General features: G+C 52.4%; 1 protein-coding gene across 2 annotated transcripts in view; it reads right to left on the reverse strand.

The window, feature by feature from the left end:
* Positions 1-18,769, reverse strand: part of LRFN5 (leucine rich repeat and fibronectin type III domain containing 5) — a 47,273-nt gene extending 28,504 nt beyond the window's left edge. For both annotated transcript variants that reach the window (XR_005860205.2, XM_421485.7), the window contains exon 1: positions 17,915-18,769. The gene's annotated coding sequence lies outside the window, so the exon portion shown is untranslated. The remainder of the gene's footprint in view (positions 1-17,914) is intronic.
* Between the last annotated feature and the right edge of the window lie 702 nt (positions 18,770-19,471).

Raw genomic sequence — 19,471 nt, forward strand, 5'->3', positions numbered from 1 at the left:
TCTGCTTCTATCTTAATTAACATCAGGAAAATTACACCGTTCCCTTTTCACAAAAGAAGAAAGGGAAGCATTATGCAGGAAAACACTTGAAGAAACAGGAAACCTCCAACTTTTACCTAAGGTAAATTAGCATGACTTTACAGAAACTAATTGAGTTATCCCTAAATTATGCACAGAAATCAAGGGAAGTACTTTGTTCTCCCTAGAAGGCTGGCTGTGAAAATGCACTGCTTTTTCTGTTTTTTAGGCTTTCTGCAAAATTAATCCTGGGGAACCCAAATGCCTCCAACTGCCAGGAGATCACCAGCACTGACACCTCCCACGGCACAGAAGGCAGAAATGCAGCCATGCAGAAATGCAGCCATGCAGAAACGCAGCACTGCTCCTTGGCCACTCCATGTGGAGTTCTCAGGTATATGACACAGCACTACATATCTGCTCTGTGCAGAACCAACCATCCTAGAGCAGGGTATTCAGAAAGTTGGCCTAAACGAAGGAAAAACCACTGATCTTGAAACATGTGGAGCACAGCACTTTGTATTTAAAAAAAAAAAAGGCATTTCTCAGCAGAAAAAAATGTACTCAGAAGATTTCCAAGTTATTTCCTCATACACAGGATGCAGAGCTCACCTGGTTGAACCTCATCACAGAATCACAGAGTCCTACAACCACAAGAGGCGGAAGGGGATTCTGAAGATTCCTCAGTTCAGCCTCTTGTTAAAGCAGTTCCCCAAGGCAGGAGGTACAGGAATGTGTCCGGGGGTGTTGGATCTCTCCACAGAAGGAGACACCACCACCTCAGTGCCAGGGCTCTGCCATCCTCACAGCACAGAGTTCTTTCTCATGGCCACATGGATCTCTGGCTCCAGTCTGTGCCTGCTGCCCCTTGTCCTGGCGCTGGGCACCACAGAAAAGAGCCCAACCCCAATCCCAACCCTGCCCTACAGATATGGATCAGCGCTGCTCAGATGCCCTCAGCCTTCTCTCCTCCACATGCACAGCCCAGGGCTCTCAGCCTGTCCCACAGGGAGGTGCTCCAAGTGCCTCCACCATCTCTGCTCCTTCCTCCAGGCTCTCCCAGCACTTCCTGTCTGCCTGGTGCTGGGGAACCCAGAACTGGCTGCAGTGCTCCAGCTGCAGTCTCCTCAGTGCAGAGCAGAGTGGAGAATGGGAGAAACCCCCTTGCTCTGCTGGCCATGCTCTGTGCAATTCACCCCAGGGTACCAATGGCCTTCTTGGCTACCAGGGCACACTGCTGGTTCATGGTCACCCTGCTGACAACTAGGACATCCCAGTTCTTCTCCACAGAGCTCCTTTCCAGCAGGTCCTTGGCTCTTCCAGCCTGTCCTGGAGGTACCTCCAGCCACCCCTTCCCACAAAGGCAGCAGTAAGACCCAGGCTCTCAGACAGCGCGGCCCCAGCTTGTGCCTGTGCTCATCCAAGGATACCTGAAGGCTGCTCTGTCTGCAGAGACCAGCCATGCTCCATACAAGAGCAGAGGGCACTGCTCACCCCAGCCTCATGTTGCAAGGTTCCAATGCACACAGTCACAGGGTGCTGTGGAAGCACTGCAGAAGCCTCACCTTGAAGCTGATGGGTGCATGTGGGTGCTGCAATGTCCCTGAAACAGGGCAGTGTGCAGGTCCACACACTGGGGGCTAGAGAGACACTGAGAGCATCAGTCACAGAAGAAACCTTGGAAAGGCAAGGACCCCAGACCAAGGTGAAGAAATGCTCAGGAGAGGAGAGCTTCCACCCCCTTGTAATATGGCGATGCTGACCATCTCCAGCATAGCACGTGCAGAGGCACAGACACAAAGCTGCATTTTGGAATAGTGTGAATGCATCGTTCCCCACAGCTACCATGAATGTACTGCAATCATTTGCCAGTGTTACAACTGCTAATGCTGATTGCTGTTTTCTCCTTTTACTGTTCTAAAGAAAGCAACAGAAATGCAAAAGTAACACTGCTGGTCCGTCCTTATCACTCCCACTGCACTGAAGGCTTCAAGATATACAAATACATACACTGATTTTTTTTGCTGCAAAGAACTGAAGCTAATTGACTTTCTTGTAATAAAAAGCCTTTTCCTGAAAATCAAGTCCTATTTTAAAGAATCCAAAACTTTCTTGCTTTAATTTCCAGTCTTGCTATCAAAGTTCTCACTTTTCCATCTCTTTTTGTTCCTCTTTCTAGTCTTCTTGTTTAATTTTATAATTAAAAATAAGAGGGAGAAAGATGGAGAAAAATTGAGTATTTTAGAGTTCCAGTGCGGGGACACATTAGACCACGGCAGCACTTCAGTGCTCCCATGGCTGGAAATCATTTCCAACTTATTTTGCCACTCAGAAGTACTGATTTTGTGAATATGTTGCTACAGCTCTCCCAGAAACAGGGCTTTTATGTCTTTGGAAAGATATATGCCTTCTATATATTGTAGTTATGCTTTCCTGTCAGGATTGCACATTTTGCACATCAGAGACTTTTTGTGGTAAGCAATGCAGCTACACTGCTGCCCAGCTACTGGTTGGATGCTGCAGTGTGGGAGGAAGACGAGCTCCTTCCTGGCCGGACCAACCCACAGCTGTACCCCTCCAAGCTGCCACAGACTCTGAAGCACTCTGCAGGTCTGGGTGCTGCTTCAGGGCTGCTCCCATCCAGACATTACTCATGTGCCAACTGCATGCGTCTGACTGGAAGCTCTGCAGAGCGGCACTTCTGTGTGCAACACTGGCCACGGTGGGACTCCAGTGTGTGAGTGCTCCTCTGCAGCTCTACATCAGCGTATGTATTTTGAGACTGCAAGTCTCCAAACTATGGACACAGCCCAGCCGCAGATCAGCACTGCACATCTGTTGGAGGGCTCCATCTCTCTGCCTCTGCCACTCCACTGCGCTGTGAGAGATTGAGTCTCTGTGCACAGAAACTTCCTGGCTTATCTTCTCATCAGACAGAATGTGGGTGCTGCTTTTAAATGTCACCTCCCAGGGAGCTGACCGGCACTGGTGTGCAGCAGCAGGGGAAGCCACCCCCAGTCTCTCTCACTCCCACGTCTAGCAGTCAGGCATGACTGCTCTGTACCATGACTCTGCTGCACCATGTCTGCTCCACAGCTCCGCTGCACCATGCCTGTTCTGCATCGCAGCTCTGCTGCACCACGTCTGCTCTGCAACACAGTTCCACTGCACCACGGCTGCTCTGCAACATCACTGCTCCACTGCACAACAGCACAACAGTTCCACTGCACCATGGCTTGTCTGCATCACAACTCTGCTGCACCACAGCTCTCCTGCAGTGCAGCTCCACTGCACCATGGCTGCACACAGATCTGATGCACCACAGCTGCACCACAACTCCTCTGCACCATGGCTGTTGTACACCACAGCTCCTCTGCACTGTGGCAACTCCATGCACTTTGCTGCATGGGATTGTGAGGCCACAGCAACTGGAGGTGTGGGGATTTAATGGGGATATGTGACTACTGGCTGCAGCACAACAGGCTTTCTCAGGTGCTACCACAAGCAGCCATGTTGCTCCCAGGACCCAGCAGTTCCCAGCGATGCCTTGACCCACAGCAGCAGCTGTGCGACGTGCCACATCCATCAGCACTGGGACCTGCTCAGCTCTGACAGTGCTGGTGGGGGAGTAGCACGGGTAGCACCCCAGCAGCCCCCTGCTGGTGGTGAGCCTGGAGACAGCAACAGCATCTCCAGCATTGCCTGCTGGTACAGCACTACATGCTGGTACCATGTGGAAGATGCTGGGAAAGCAGCAACCACAAACAGTATGGTTAGAAACAGCAGAGACAGCAGCTGCTAGGACATCACCCAGGTAAAGGAGTGGAACCTGCTATTCTCAGGAGAGATGCCCCTAAGGCAAGAAATTACTCTTTTTAATCCAAAGGCAGAAAATCCCTGGGATCCTGTGCTGCAACCACTGCCCCTGCCCTGACTCCAACCTCACCACGGCCTTCTCGGGGATCCAGGCCTCAGCTGAGTGCTGATGGCAATGCTTGTGAGCAAGCAGCCACACCAGAACTGCATGACTGGCTGCATCCTCTCCATGGCACAGCAGAGGCCAGGGGAGCTCAGTGATGTGCTGAAGATATGAGAACCAGTACATGGCAGAGCACAACCCCATCTGACAGATATCATCTGAAGATGACAGCGTATGGGAAATGAGTTTCACACAGTGCAGGGCAGTGGAGCCACAGCGTGAGACAGCCCACAGCACCAGGAAGGAATATAGCAATGCTTCACTCTATTCTACCCATTTAAATTAAGGAAATGTGCTGCTTTGCTATTTGCAATCAGTTAAACTCTCATTTACATATGTACAAAAAACAAACAAACAAACAAATCCCAAAAGCAGTATCTCCTTGTGATACCACGTCAGCCTTCTACTCAATCTCTGAATGAGATCTGGCCATCCTTATTGCATCTTTTCAGTGTAAACAGCTATCTTTATGTGCAATTTCCTTCTGACATTTGACACTCTCAGCACATGCACCCACTACAGCACAGCTGGAAATATATCGGAAAAGACCTTTTGCAAAGCAAAGCAATTCCATTTGGAAGCCTGGTGTCCCTCAGTAGCCAAATCTAATGAAACAGCAGAGGCAGAAGGGCTATGTCCTCAGTGATAACAGGCAGAATCCACTGATATAATCTGAAAAATGGGCACTGCATGGGATATGAGCATCAGCACTTGAGCAGAACCTACCAGCAGCCATGACCTGACCACAGCTTCAATTGAGAAAGGCTGCACTGTGCACATGCTGGGCTGCACACTGAGCACCCACAAGATGTGCTCACTGCCTGTGGACAGCACTGCTCTGCCTGCCTGCTCCTCCACCCTGCCTGTTATAGGCCAGCAGCACGAGCACTACTCCTCCCTACTCAGCCTGCAGACAGATCAAAGCACAGCATCACGGACAGTGGCCAAGCCTCTGTTGTCCCATGGCAGGATGTGCCCATGCAGATGGCCCCAGCCCATGGGACAGGGTGAAGCACTGCACAGAGCAGGATGAGGCACACTGAACCTGGACACCAGGCATAGGCAGCTCCACAGCTGGGTCTGGTGGGGGCTGCTGCTGTGATACTGCAGAGATGAAGCCAACACTACCAAGAGATAAAGCCAACTTCAAATCACGTTGGCTCTGTAGGCAGGTTGTAGTTTCCATTCCTGTCCTCATTTGTGGAGGAACTGATTTTCCTTCCATTGTTTTCTTCCCCTGTGTTAATCTGTAAAAGATATCCTCCTTCCCCTCAACCCCTCCAACTGTCATTAACTCCTTCATATGCCATTATCTTTTCCATGCAAGCACCGGTTGGTAATAGGGAGCACTGCAGAGACTGTTGTTCCAGGATGCCCAAAGGTGTTGTATTTGCAATTAATTTCCTGATGAAACAGCATCCATGCATCAACACGGAGTGACATTTAGAAGTATTTAGATACCATCTCAGTGCAACGTGATTGTACCGTATTAGCGTACAAAGTATTTTATAGGAATGAATGTCATGCCAAAGTTACAGCCTTAACTAACTGCAAGTTTTAAAGGGAAGCAACAGGGCACAGGTAAATAGAAAATAAGACATTGCAGCACGACAATAAAATAAAAAGTGTCCCGAGAGCTGAGCAGTGCCAGCCTGTGACAACTCACACTAAGCACCAGGGAAGAGCTGCTAAGCTGTGACAGACCATGGAGATCCCAAGCTTCCACTTTTGCCCTCTAAGCAAACAGGCTCAATCTTACAGTTTTGGGAAGGATTTGTAGAAGTTGCTGGAGCTTCTGTGAGAGCAGCGGTGCAGAGGGAGGTGTGCAACATTTCAAGCACTACAAGAGCACATGAATACAGCAGGAACACCAGGCTGCTGAGAGTAGGGGCTGAGCACCCAGGGTCCTGCGCCAGACAGGGCTGGAAAGGAGACCCCATTGGGCTGGGGCTGCACGGGCCCTCACTGCTCCTGCAGCATCATCGCATGGGAACAGCATTGGAAGAATGGCACTGGAAGGATGGCACTGTGAAGATGGTGTTGGAAGGACAGCATTGGAAGGATGGCAGGATGGAAGGATCATAGAATGGAGTCATAGAATGGTTTGGGTTGGAAGGGACAGAATCACAGAATCACAGAATGGCCCGGGTTGGAAGGGACCTCAAGGATCATGAAGCTCCAACCCCCCACCACAGACAGGGCCACCAACCTCCACATTTAATACCAGACCAGGTTGCCCAGGGCTCCATCCAACCTGGCCTTGAACACCTCCAAGGACGGGGCATCCACAGCCTCTCTGGGCAGTTGTTCCAGCACCTCACCACTCTCCCCCTGCTATAGGCAGGGACACCTCCCCCTAGCACAGGTTGCTCACAGTCCCATCCAGCCTGGCCTTGGGTGCTTCCAGGGAGGCATGCCATAATGTCGCTGAGCAACCTGTTCCAGTGTCTCATCACCTTCACAGTAAAGAATTTCTTCCTAATACCTAGTCTAAATCTGCCCTCTTCCAGTTTAAAACCATTTCCCCTCATCCTGTCACTATCTGCCCTTATCAAAAGCCCCTCCACAGCTTTCCTGTAGGCCCCTTCAGGTCCTGGAAGGATGGCATCGGAAGGATGGTGTTGTTAGGACAATGTTGCATAGACAGTGTTGGAAGGACAGCATTGGAGAGACAGTGTTGGAGGGATGGTATTGAAATGACAGCATTGGAAGGACTCTGTCTCTCTTGATGAAGAAGTTGGGAAACCTGTACCCTAACCCTTTGTCTTTGAAGCCTAGTTGCCATGGTTACCACACAAAGGCCTTGCAGCAGCTGGAAAATCAGGATTCATTTCCCCTTTCACCCAAAAAAGTGCACGCTTTTTCCCTGTGCCAGGCTTCTTCTGCAGGATTTTATGATATAGTACACCACAGAGTGCCCGGACAGAAACACGCTCTGTTCCCAGCTGCAGAAATCCCTGTGCTGGGCTTTGGTGTCCCAGCAGTAATGCTAGACCCAGCTCAGCAGCAGGCACCTTTTGCATTTCTTACCCTGGCAGGGGAATGGCTCACTGCCAGGGTCCCATTTATTTTACCCTGTGTGCCTCCTGTGCTGCAAGGCCCAGGCTTTCGCAAGGTGCGATTATTCCCTTCAAGCTTTTGCCAGTTTGGTCTAGAAGCCAGAAGGCAGACTGCCGCTGAGCTGGAATGCAGAGCTCAAGACTCTGACCTGGCTGGCATCCACATCTTGACATCAGCAGGTCGGCCTTTCACTAATTGAATTATACCTCCATTACTTAATAAACAAAGAGTACTCTCCACATTATAACGATGTAATCCTTTAATTGGTTTATGAGCACCAAGTCCCACAGGGAGTGTCACAAATCCATCAGGATGCCCTAAGCACTGCGTTTCTGAGCTACAGAGATAAGGAGTGTCACAGCATCTCCCAGCCTGGGCTAAGTCTGCACGTGAGCAAGCCTGCACCTGCACCACAGCACCTAGCTCCACCCAGAGAATCCCCCACTGCAGGGCTGTTCCACCATGGGCACCTGTGAGAACCCTTCTTTGTCTTCTGTCTCAAAGCTTGCTTCCTGAGGTATTTCTTGTGATAAGACTCTTAACTGATTTATGGAGGTGGCAAATGATGAGTGCTACTGTGTGACAATCAACATCACTTTGACATTTGAAAGCACCTTCCTCCAGAGCTGCTTGCCTCCGGAAGAGTGCTCAGGAGTGTTTACTGGCGGAAGATCTGGCCTAATAGCCCCCGCTTGGTGTGGGAAAATTGGGGAACGACACCATTGTGCCCTGTGAAAAACAGGATGCAGATGGGCATCCCAGCTCCCTCCTATCTGCTGGCAAGGCCCAGAAGATGATAACAAAGGAATTTCTGCTGAGATTCCAGAGCCAGTAGCTGCCACTCCAAGGAGAGCTGACTCAAGCACTTCAGATTCGAGCTGCCACTCAAAAGAGAGCTGACTTGACCACTTTGGACTTACAAATAAGTTTGTACTGCCATCGTCGTCGTTGCCATGGACACCATCGTCAACAGAACACCCGACGACCCACCACTACTGAAGATCAATGACTGAACTACGAACCATGTTGGACCATGGTGGTGACTATCTCCCTCTTGCTTCCTATACAGACTCCTTGCTTCTATTTCCTATCTTTTTCTATCGCCCTTCTCCCCTTCCCTATCTCCCTGAACGACTCGGATTTGCAATAAACTGGTTGGACCAAAATTTGAACCGTTGTTTCTTAATCTCATGCTGGATATACACACATCAAAGAACGTCATCTCCCTCCAATAAACTGGAGCAAGACAGCACCCAGAGCTGTTCCCAGGAATGGCGATGGGACAGCATGCTCAGCCACACTCAAATGTGTTCCAGTCTCTGTCCCCATCCTGTCCATCAAGCCCTACCAACACTAGCCCAACACAATCCCCCAGACACACACAGCACGGACATCACGTCCCTACCCACTCAGTGTGTCACCTGGGAAATGCCCTCCTGTTGCCCCCTACCACTCACCAGTGTAAACACAAACCAAAATGAGGTCAGAATCAGCCCTCCAATGCAAAAAATCTACTTTCACACCTCCATACCCAGCACTACTTGCAATCCCTGCACTGCTGGTCACAACAGGAGCTGAAGAGGATGCAGCCCACAGCAGCAGGCTGTGTTCCCATGGGCTGACATGGCCTATGAGCTACGGGGATGCAGTCCAACACAGAATGCACCGCTGCCCTACAGAGACAATTTAGGCTGGATTCTGTGTCCAGCAGCAAAGGAGAAACACAGGAGAAACACAACGTACCCTCAGAGCCCGATTCTTCTGATTTATGCAGTAATTGTAACTCCTGTGCCCTTCACTCTCCTCAGCTCCCTTCACATTCTCAGTATAAATCAGGAAAGCATTACTGACTGTCAGGGAACCATCTGGGTATCTGATTTCATCTGCGGCCTGAATCTCAGTCAACAAGGAGGGTGTCTGCATTCCAAGAACCTCTCTTTCTGCCAGCCAGAATTTTACTCCTAATTATTGTCATTTCTTTCTTGTCATTATTTTAACTTTCCACTGCACACCAAATACAGTCGCACCGCCTGTACACAGCCTTCTTGAATGCTTCTTAGACTAAATTAAGCGTGTCAAGCTCAACTGCCTGTGTCCTCCCATGGAAGACAACAGCACGACGGATGTGAATGGCGCAAGGCTGCAGTACTCAAAAAGAGCTAACAACAATCACGTGGCTCATCAATGTAAGTAATCAAAGGACATTTTCCTAAGCAGTTTGTCTTTTACTCATTTTTATGTATTTCACAAGGCTACCCTAGGAACACTCATTTAGAAACTATTTTCCTAACTTCCCATAGAAATTCATACAACTGTCATTTGTATCGAGCAGCCAGCTGTAACTACTCATCTTTATCTACTCTGCCTTTTTCCATGGTATATATCATGTTTCCCTTCTATTAGCAAGGAAGAACATGGGGGTTGCTTCTTCACACAGAAGGTGTTTGCTTGAAGACTGCCTTCTTAAATAAAATAAGTCAGGAACAGAGTGTCTGACCCAGGGCAGTAATGGGCAATAATGAATACAACAGAAATGTGAGCCCTGAGGGAAGCAACCTCCTTTCAACAACTGCATCAAAGTATCTATAGGTCAGGCCATTGGAACACAAAAGCAAACTGTAGTGCACTCAGCTTGTTTACTTACAGCTGAGCAAGCAAAGCCCCTGCACCACGCCACAAGGACTAACGCCTTGTAGCACAACTCCTGCACTCATGGTGGTGCCCTGGGTGGTGCTGCATCCAGAGTAGGGCTCTAAGCCCCACAATGGCAGTGGGGCAGGGATGAGTTCAGCAGGTGATCCTAGTATCCACCATCTGACATCCATAGAAGAGGTCTCTGGTGCCTCAGAAAGGGTCAAGCTGGCAGCAAGCAGCCAGCATTGCCCCTTTCCTCCCTTATACTCATTGCCCTGGGACCTGAGACCAGAGTGAGCACAGCCATGGCGAAGGGCCGAGACCATGGTCCCAGGTCACATCAGTGCCACCAGGACAGGTGGCACATGTTTGTCTTGCACACATCCCTCACTGTACCTGTACCCCCACAGGGCCAAGAATAAGTCATTGCTCCTCCAGATTCTATGCTAAGGGCCAACACTCATTTAATAAGACCACCATTTGAAGAAATGAAAACTCCTCTTAAGGTGGCAGCCTCTGCAGAGATGTATATTACTGTAAATCACCCCACACTGCATGGCACTGTGATTTATTTTTAAAGACCAATATTTCACAGCATGCACAACTCTTGCACTGTTTCTAGGAGATTCTCCATTGCAGAAGAGGTTCAGGAAACTCTTTGTGTGCTGCTGCCCAGGGCAGATGCCAGTCCCATGCTGCACTCCAGCAGAGCACCAGGCTTGTTGCCACAAAAACACAGTCGTGCAGGGAATGCTGCACCTCCAATACAGTTAAGCATGACCTTATGTCCCTGTAGTAACAAGGCTAACAGCAGCCAGTGGGGCCCAGAGCCAGACAACCCCCTAGGCATTTGCTTTCTCCAGCCCAGTGCACAGCCCTAACTACCCCAATCGTATTATGCATGAACACCAGTCTGGAAGATGGATGATGCTGCTGAGGCACTGCACCTCAGTGAAGGGTGCAACAGGACAAGAAACCTTGCTCAGCTCTGACACCAGCATAATCTAACTTAGTTCCAGTAGAAGTATTCTGGTTTTTTTTTGGAGCTGGAGTATGAGAATTGCACACTAGAGTGCTAAAGATTTCTGAAAATGTAATAAACAAATAAATAATACAAAATAATAAAAGACTCCATTCTGCCATCAGAATAAGACAGAAGTATTGCTCTGAAACTTTTAATTGGAACCACAGTTGTGGAAGCTGGACTGAACAGCCACATACAATGAGCTACTGATGGCTGCTCACTGCAGGAAGGGCAGCAGCAGGGGCACAGTAGCTACCTGTTGCCACATAAATGCATGTCCTCATTTTCAACAAATGATGAGCCGAAACATCTTTCTCTGATCAGTAACATCAACAAACCTCTTTGTCAGGGACAATCAAAGTCACACTTCAGGGGAATAACCGTATCTCCATGGGTACTTCCACTAGACCCTAACAGGAGGGTTTCTTGCTGCTTGTAGCCATAGGGATACAGAGATGAGGAAGCACAAGTGAGGCATCAGTGATGTTCACCGGGAGTCAGAGTGAGGGGTCCATGCAAGAGAATAAGGAATAACTGGAAAGGAGACTGTACTCTCACAACAGACTGCCAAATTGCAGCCATTGCCACATTCTTGGTGACAGAGACACATTTGTTTGGAGCAGCCCAAACCATCACTGCTACAGCCAGGGCACCAAAAGACAAGCAGCCCAAAGAGCTCTTTCCATGACTGTCCCTTCCCAAAGTTTCTCCCATAAGCAGAATCACAGAATCACGCAAAAACTTAGGTTGAGAGGGACCTTGAAGGCCATCTAATTCCAACCCCCTACTGTGATCAAGAACATCTCCCACTGGATCAGGCTGCCCAGGGCCCCATCCAGCCTGGCCTTGAGCACCTCCAGAGATGGGGCACTCACAGCTTCTCTGGTCAGCCTGTGCCAGGGCCTCACCACAGTCTGAGCAGAACCACAGAAATGCAGAGTAAATAATGTCCCCTTAATACCTAACCCAAATCTAGTCAGTTTAAACACTTTAAAACTGTTCTCTCTTGTCTTATCACTACAGCTCCTATTAGTGTCCCTCTTGAACTTTCTTGTAGGCCACCTTTAAATACTGGAAAGCCACAATGAGTTCTCCATGGAGCCTTTTCTTCTCCAGGCTGAACACCCCCAGCTCCATCATCTGTCTTCATAGAAGAGGTGCTCCAGAAGCATCCTCATGGCCTTCTCTGGACCCACTCTAACAGGGCATGCACAGAGCCAAGGCACAATGGTGAGTCATGGAGTTGCAGTACAACACTGGGTTGTGCATAGAAACCTTCACAGGAACCCATAACCCAACCCATCTGTACAAGCTGCACTGTGAGGAAAGCATCCACGTACACCATGTCTCCAGCCCTGTCTGACCCAAGCCTGCAGGGTCACTGCGCAGCTGTGCTTCGGCCACCACCACCAGAATAGAGTTTCGGCTGGCATTACCCTCACCTTTTCCCCTCAGCCCGGCCGAGGGCGGCCCGCCGCGTCTCCGCAGCTCCTCTGCCTTTCAGCACCACGGACAGCGGCCCGGCCCGGAGCTCCGCGGCCCGCGCGTGGCGACACAAAAACAACGCCGCTTACTGCAGCACTGCCGACTGAACGTATCTTTCTTTGCTGGGGTGGAGACTTCATGCAGTGGGTAAACTCACAACCCTGGCTAAAGCCTGGACGAAACTCAATTCACATCTCACCCACGCATAGCAGAAAATCTCTGCTTTACTTTTCAGTGTTGTTAAAGAAATCCCATGTCTGAATTCTGGATCAGCAGCACTGACACCTTTCTGGGTTTCCTATCTAACTGACTTTTTCTACCATGCTGTTGTGTACTTGCATGCCTTCTCCTTACTGCTGTATCGCTGGTGGTCAGCCTTCCTCCTGCAGCAGGTACTGAGCTGTCGCACCTCCTGCCACGGCCTCTCCTATCCAGCTCAGGCCTCTGGTCTCTCTGTGTCCCTCAGACAGGCACAGAGACTGCAGAACGAGGAATTATAAACTCAGGGAATACCAGATACCTGGCAACATACCAGTGCTTTGGCAACGAAAACAGTTTTATCTGTCTCTATAATAAAACAAAACAACAACAACAAAACCAACAATCCAACATGATCTTGACAGAGAAACTTGAACAACAACAACAACAACAACAAAAAACTTCACGGGGAAAAAAAAAAGGCATTCAACTTTAAAGTCAGCTAATCGTGTGTGAGAGTTCTTGTTGAGAAACTTAGCTGGAAGAGCAACCTCAAAAATAAAGCATCAGACACAGGTTTTGCAGCTCTGGGAATCAGCTACAAGCACTCAGAGTTTGCTGGCCCCATGCTATGCAATTAAAGAGGCCTTCACTGAGGTTTCCCATTAGCCACTGAATTAGCCATTTGACAAATCACCTTTTGCATTATTCAGCCTGCTCAGGACAAACATTATCTGTAGAGTGATTTAACCCACAAGAACATGAGAGCTGCTACACCAGCTTAGGCCAGCAGAACAGCACCAGCCCCAAGCCACAGTCAGCATACAGCCAGCAAGGGAGGCACAGTGGAACGAAGCCCTGTGACTAGTGCTGCCATCCTCCTCTGCACCAGGCAGTACCTCGACAAGCACTCAGACACAGACCTTCCCCTAGGTCTTACTCCCTTTAGGCGCCACAGACTTCTTTACACCCTTCTAAATGACAGAATGATTTGGCAGCTAAGACAGCTGACATTGAAATCCATGCCCCTAATCCATGGCAGGGCACTGAACTCCTCCGGCTAACACAGTCTAGATCTCAGATTGTCCACCTATAACCGTAGTAAGGCCACTGCACAGGCTGCCCAGAGAAGCTATGGATGCCCCATCCCTGGAGGTGTTCAAGGCCAGGCTGGATGGGGCTCTGGGCAACGTGATTTAGCAAAAGATGTTACTATTAGAACTAGATGATGACTAAGAGCCCTTCCAACCCAAACCATTCTACGATTCAAGGGGCTGAAGATGGCACAGTGCCTGTCCCTGGGCATCAGGGGACCAAACACCAGACTTGAGACCTTTTCTGAGAACCGTGCATTTAACTTCTCCACGGCCCACCTCAACAGCTTATGGATACCAACTGCTCTCAATTCCTCTACAGGTTTTCTTAGTTCCCCAAGAACCACAAGCAAGAGATGCCACAGAAAATTACTATTACTATTACATCATAGGCTGAAGGCCAGTCGGACAGACACTGCCATGATGACTACAACCCATAGAGGGATCCTGTTTCTTTTCTGGAAGCATATCGTAAGTTTCCAAACATCTTCAGGAGCCCTACTAGCACCAGAGAAATGCACACATGGACACAGAATTGCCAATGCAACCTCTTCTGCAGCAGGGTTAACTGGGAATATTTATGATAGCCTGGAACTAGGGTATCATCTTTTACCCCTGGGTCTGTACTGCCAGTTCCATAACACTACCTGGACAGCAAATACTACTGCACCACAGCATGAAGAGAGATCAGCCCCTCCACTAGCAGTTACTTCCTGGTCCGTCCCCTTGGGGCAGCATGCAACACAGCTCCCACTCACCCAGACCTCGGGAGCTGACAGATCAGTTAACCTGGGCAGGAGAATCCCACGCTCCTCTCTATCAGCTTCCCTGCTGCCAAGCGCAGGTGGGTCCTCCCCTCAAGCGCTGTTGTGGATGAGGGGTGGCCCCAGCTGGAGCACCACTGAAGAACACTGGCTGGCTGCCTGGGCCTGCTGCACACCTGCAACAGGCAAGAAGGGGGCTTCTTCCAGGGTATGTTTCCAAAATGATGTCTCAAACTTCAGAGTACCAAAAGGTATATCTGACTAATCAGAAGCAAATCTTCCCATTTCATTGCAAAGTACACAGTCATTTTATATATATTTATGGAGGGAGTGGCTCACTTTTAAGAAACAAAAGCCTGTAGTGGTTCGGACTTGGCCTTAGAGGCTTGAGTATGCCTCCAGTACTGCTTTGGTTCAACCATATTTCTTTTTGCTCTCCATCTGCACCAACAACATGCTTTTACTTCCAAAGCATTTCAGGTAACTACTTCCAGAACAATTTTTATTTTAAACACACACACATATCTCTTAGCATAAAACTCATCAAATAGTGTCAGCAAGTACATTTTAATAGCATAATATTGAAAAGTAATTTTACTACTAGCTAAGAGCCTGAAGTCTGCAGAGGATATATTTAGATGCATATAAATAGACAACAGTCAGTGATGTCTGGTCAAAGGAGTACAATTCTTTCCTAATGCGTGGAAGTTGCCTGGCCCCAAACACTGCAATAGCACTTAGACGAGCCTTTTCTACTTGGCTCAAATTCTGCCAGGCCTGTTAATAACAAAGCTATTAGCATGATTTTCTGGATGGGTTGCTTGCTCAGAGAATATTCAAAGATTGTTCTTTTAAACTAGACCCGTTACCACACCTGAAAGCATAAGAAATATTGATCAACAGTGGAAAGCCATTAGCTCTTCAGCATTTTACATATCCTCATGCACCCCAACAGATGGACAAGCTCTCCAGACACCTTTGGGCACTCCATCTCCCCACTGCTTACAAGTACCTTTGCTTGCCAGACCACACCGATGGGAACACCATCCCTATCTTCTGAACTTTTTGGGAAAAAATGTACACCAAGGCACCTGCAGTGAGAGCAGCTCACAGATTTGCCTGGGGAAGCTCTGTTTCCTTCTTTCTGTGCTGTTCCAACACATTACTTTTTGGGTTCTCACCTGTTTTGCCCCACATATCTCATCAGTCTCATCTTGGGTTGGACAAACAACACCTTATCCTTCTTCCTCTACCTTATGGCCAACATCTACTACCATTGATAATGACGCAGCCAAATAGAAGCCTCTTCACACAAAAAAATTCAAAGCCAGCACCTAGGAAACCATCTGAATAACACTGCACCTCCTTGAGCATAAACAAAAGACGAGACTGGCGAGCCCAAGGAGTCCATTCCTGGACTTGCGTAGGCTTTAGGAAGCCACAAAAGTGGTAGATCAGCTCAGCTTCATACTCATGCTAGATGCCTCAAATAGCCAGGATTTATTTCCACTGACTGCACTGACAAGACAAAACTGGTAACTGCTCTTTCTGAAAGAAGAGAAGCAAGCTAATATGCCGTGGGAAGCTTCTTAGTAAGGTTTGTGACTGGAGGCCTAGCTGGCAAGCTCGGGTGTGCATTTTGATACAGTCTTAACACATTTAAATGCATTTATTATGCATTTAAACAAATGCATAATCCCTTGAGTACAGTTTATATTTAGAAATGTAGATCAGAAAGGTGTTTGGGAACTCAGAGCATTCAGTTTCTGGTATGGTTCTTCCCGCAAAATTGAACCTGACTCTCAGACCAACAGAGTGGACTAGCTGCTCCCTGTTTTGGAGCACAGCCCCACCAGGGCAAATTCCAGCAGCACCACGTGGCAGTGGGCTGACACCAAGGGGAGACCAAACACTGCCCACAGCTCCAGGGGATGACTCCAAGCTAATGGAACCAGGCAGAGGCCCCACCACACCACAAGGCACACACCACCCCAACAGCCTAGGGCACTGTGCTTCTACTGATGGCTGCAAACAGGATGGGTACTGCCAGAACCAGCCCAGCCCTCCCAAGGGAGTGGCAGCCCTCAGACACACAGCTATCACCAAAAGGCTCCAATGACCCAGGAAGGATCCATCCATCCCACTGCTTTGTTGTCTGTCGACCTTCACTTGAAAAGGGCTGGACATGCAGCATTCAGCCAAGGATTCTCAGAAGGAATGAGCAGACACCACCTTACTCTGGGGACATGTAAATGTGCATGGGAAAGATCAGTAACCAGCAGCACGATGAGCAAGGCATAGGTAACCTGGGCTTCCAAGCTCCACGGGAGTCAGCCAGAGACCATGAAAGAACAGCCCCAGCTGGAAGCTCCCACCTTTCCCCTCCTTGATTTGGGGGCTGGTCAGGTGATGTTCACACCTGCAGCTAAGGCCAACATGCCCTCCGGTTCCAGATGCTCAATGCAATGAAAAGTGCCTGCCCTGGAGACATGACAGACCAGGCTAGAGAGAGAAGACACCAGTGCAGGCGAAGAAATACTGCTGCCCTGTATCACAGAAGAAAATGACAGAGGGCAGTGGCCGTGGGCTGCAGACCCTGTGCTGATGCCAAGCCAGTGCCTGGCAAGCAGCAAAACCAGAAAGGGCTGTGTGGCAGCTTCTCGCCCACCTGTGTCAGTACTCCCCAGGTGCGGCAGCACTGAACTGCCCCTCCATGCAGCCTCCCACCATGGCCCCCTCCTCAGCAGCAGCTGCTCCCTGCGATCGGGAGGTTTGTTTGTTCCTGACATCAACATGGCTGCAAGGTTTCGGCTGGCTCCTCAACAACTGCCGTGCTGTCTCCCCTAACGGGAACCTTCCACCAGAAAAAAAAAAAAAAAAGGTTGATTGTGTCCTACATTTGTTTTCCCGCAGACTAGGAGCGCTCACTACACACGAGAAGGAGGGGAGGGGAAGGGACAGCACTGAATACAAATCCTGGGATCCTGGGGACAAGCGACAGCCTCCCAGGATAGAGGTGCAATGAGAGAGGCGTGTGCCGGGGCGAGGGCAGCAGGACGGCGCGACTGATGAGAGCCTCCCGCGGTGAGGGCAGGCAGGAAGAGGGAGCCGGGAAGCCGCAGCTCTCTTCGCCCAGTCCCTTCCCTCCGGAGGAGTTCAGCACCCCCCGCAGCCGGAGGAGCCGAGCCAGGCCCCCGCGGGAGCGCACGGCAGGGCTGCGGGCACGGCCGCGGCCCCGGCAGCAGAGGGCTCGGGCGGCACCGCGCAGCCCCGGCCCGGCCCGGCGGTGCCGGTGCTCCCCAGGCGGCGGCAGCACCGCGCCGCGGCGCGGAGGGGGCGGCGGCCGCCGCGGCATCCGCGGCCCTGCAGCACCCCCAGCCGCGGGCGGCCGCCGGCGCCGTCCCGCGGGCAGCGATGGGAGCGCGGCCCGGCCCGGGGCGCCCACCCCACCCGCGCCCCGCGCAGTCCCGCGACCGCTACCCTCCCGGGAGGGGCGTCCCAGGCTCTGGCGGCGGCCCCGTCTCGGCGCGGTGCGAGCCCTGCACGGAGCCGGGCGGGACCCCGCCACTGCCGCCCTCCCGCGCCCCTTCCCCCATGAATAAGTAACGGTGGCTGCAATGCGGCGGGAGCCGGGTACGGCCGCCGGCTTCGCGATTACCTGGTGCCTCTCAGGGAAAGACGGCGTCCGGAGCGCTTCCCCTGCAGCGGCGGCCGCGGCCGGGCTCCGGCGGGGCTTCAGACTCTCGCGGCAGGCAGGCTGGCCGCCTCTCTGCCCTGTGCCATCGCTCAGCAGCCGCATCCTAGAGCGGCTCCGCGGTGGCGGCTGCCGGCGGCCGGGGCGGGCAGGGCAGCCCGCGCGGACGGCCCCATGGAGCGCGGCGGCTGGGCTCCGGCTCCGGCTCCGGCGCGGGCAGCGGCAGCGCACATGCACACACGCACACACCGCGCCGGGCGGGCGGGAGGCGGGGGGACGGCGCGGGCGCGGGGCACGCAGCGGTGCAGCCCTCCGAGCCCGCTCGCATCGCCCCGCCGCGGGCAGCCCGCGCCGCTCCGCTCCGCGCCCGCCGACCTCGCGGTGGAGCCGAGCCAGGTGAATCCTCGCCGAGCGCTGTCTCTCCGCGCTTCGCTGCGGAACGCCGCGCGCCGGGGCGGGGGGCGCGGAGCCTCCCCGGGGGCAGCTACGGCGCGGCGGCCGCGCGGCGCGCAGGGGCGGCGGGCGGCAGGGCCATGCGGCTCCGCGCCGCTCCGCGCCGGGCGCGCTCAGGCGGAGCAGCCGCGGCGCCGCGCGATGCGGTGGGGCAGGGCGGGGTGCTCGGCGCCGGCGGCCCGGCCCTTCGCTGCGCCCATCCTCCGCGCCGCGCGCTGCCGCCCGGCCCCGGCCCCCGCCAGCGGCGCCGCGCGCTGCAGCACGGAGGCGGCCGCCGCCTCCCCCGCGCCGCGCCGCCGCGCCGGGGCGGGCCGCGGGAGCCGGGTGCTCCCCGCCCCGCCGCACGCACGGCTGAGCCGCAGCCGCCCGACCGCGCGCAGACGTGCCGCGGGCCGGGCACCGCGCCGCCGGGCGGGGCAGCGCCGAGCGGGAGCCCGGACCCTCTGCCGCCTGCCCACGACGCGGGTAGGGCTGCGGGAGGGACGCGGGACCCCCGGCCCCGTCGGGCGGAGGTGCGGTGCTCCGCGGGAGGTGTGCGGGCTGCGGGTGCGGGAGGAGCGATGCGGAGCGGACGGCTGCAACCGCTCAGGAGCGCGTCTAGGTTTCGAGCGGCATTTCCGCTGAGGGTACCGGCAGAAGCGGCTGCGGCGCCAGGAGGAGCAACGCACGGATTCGAGGCGGCGTTGGAAGCCGAGCGCGGAGCTGCGCGGAGCGGAACGGGCTTCTGCCGCCCCGGCCCCGACACGCGGCTGGGTGGAGGAGATGAACCCGACACGGAAATGAGAGGTTGGGTTGTCTCTGGGGTCAATAAATTCGGGAGACTTCAGGGTTTTAGAGGTTGTTACCTGTCTCCAGGGATCCTAACAGTGTGTGCGTCTGACATTTTGAAACCTTTGTCCAGTTTTCTCAGAAAATTACAGCGATGTTACAGCACGGTGTGCAGAACACCACAACAAACACTGCCTGCCCGGAGAGGAGTCGCTGTAGCTTGCCAACCTGCAGCAACCCTGTGCCTTGAAAGAGGCACCGCACCACTGGCCATGAACCCTGGCCCCTCAGCCACCCTCC

This window comes from Gallus gallus, chromosome 5, assembly GCF_016699485.2.
Source record: "Gallus gallus isolate bGalGal1 chromosome 5, bGalGal1.mat.broiler.GRCg7b, whole genome shotgun sequence".
Lineage (NCBI taxonomy): Eukaryota > Metazoa > Chordata > Aves > Galliformes > Phasianidae > Gallus > Gallus gallus.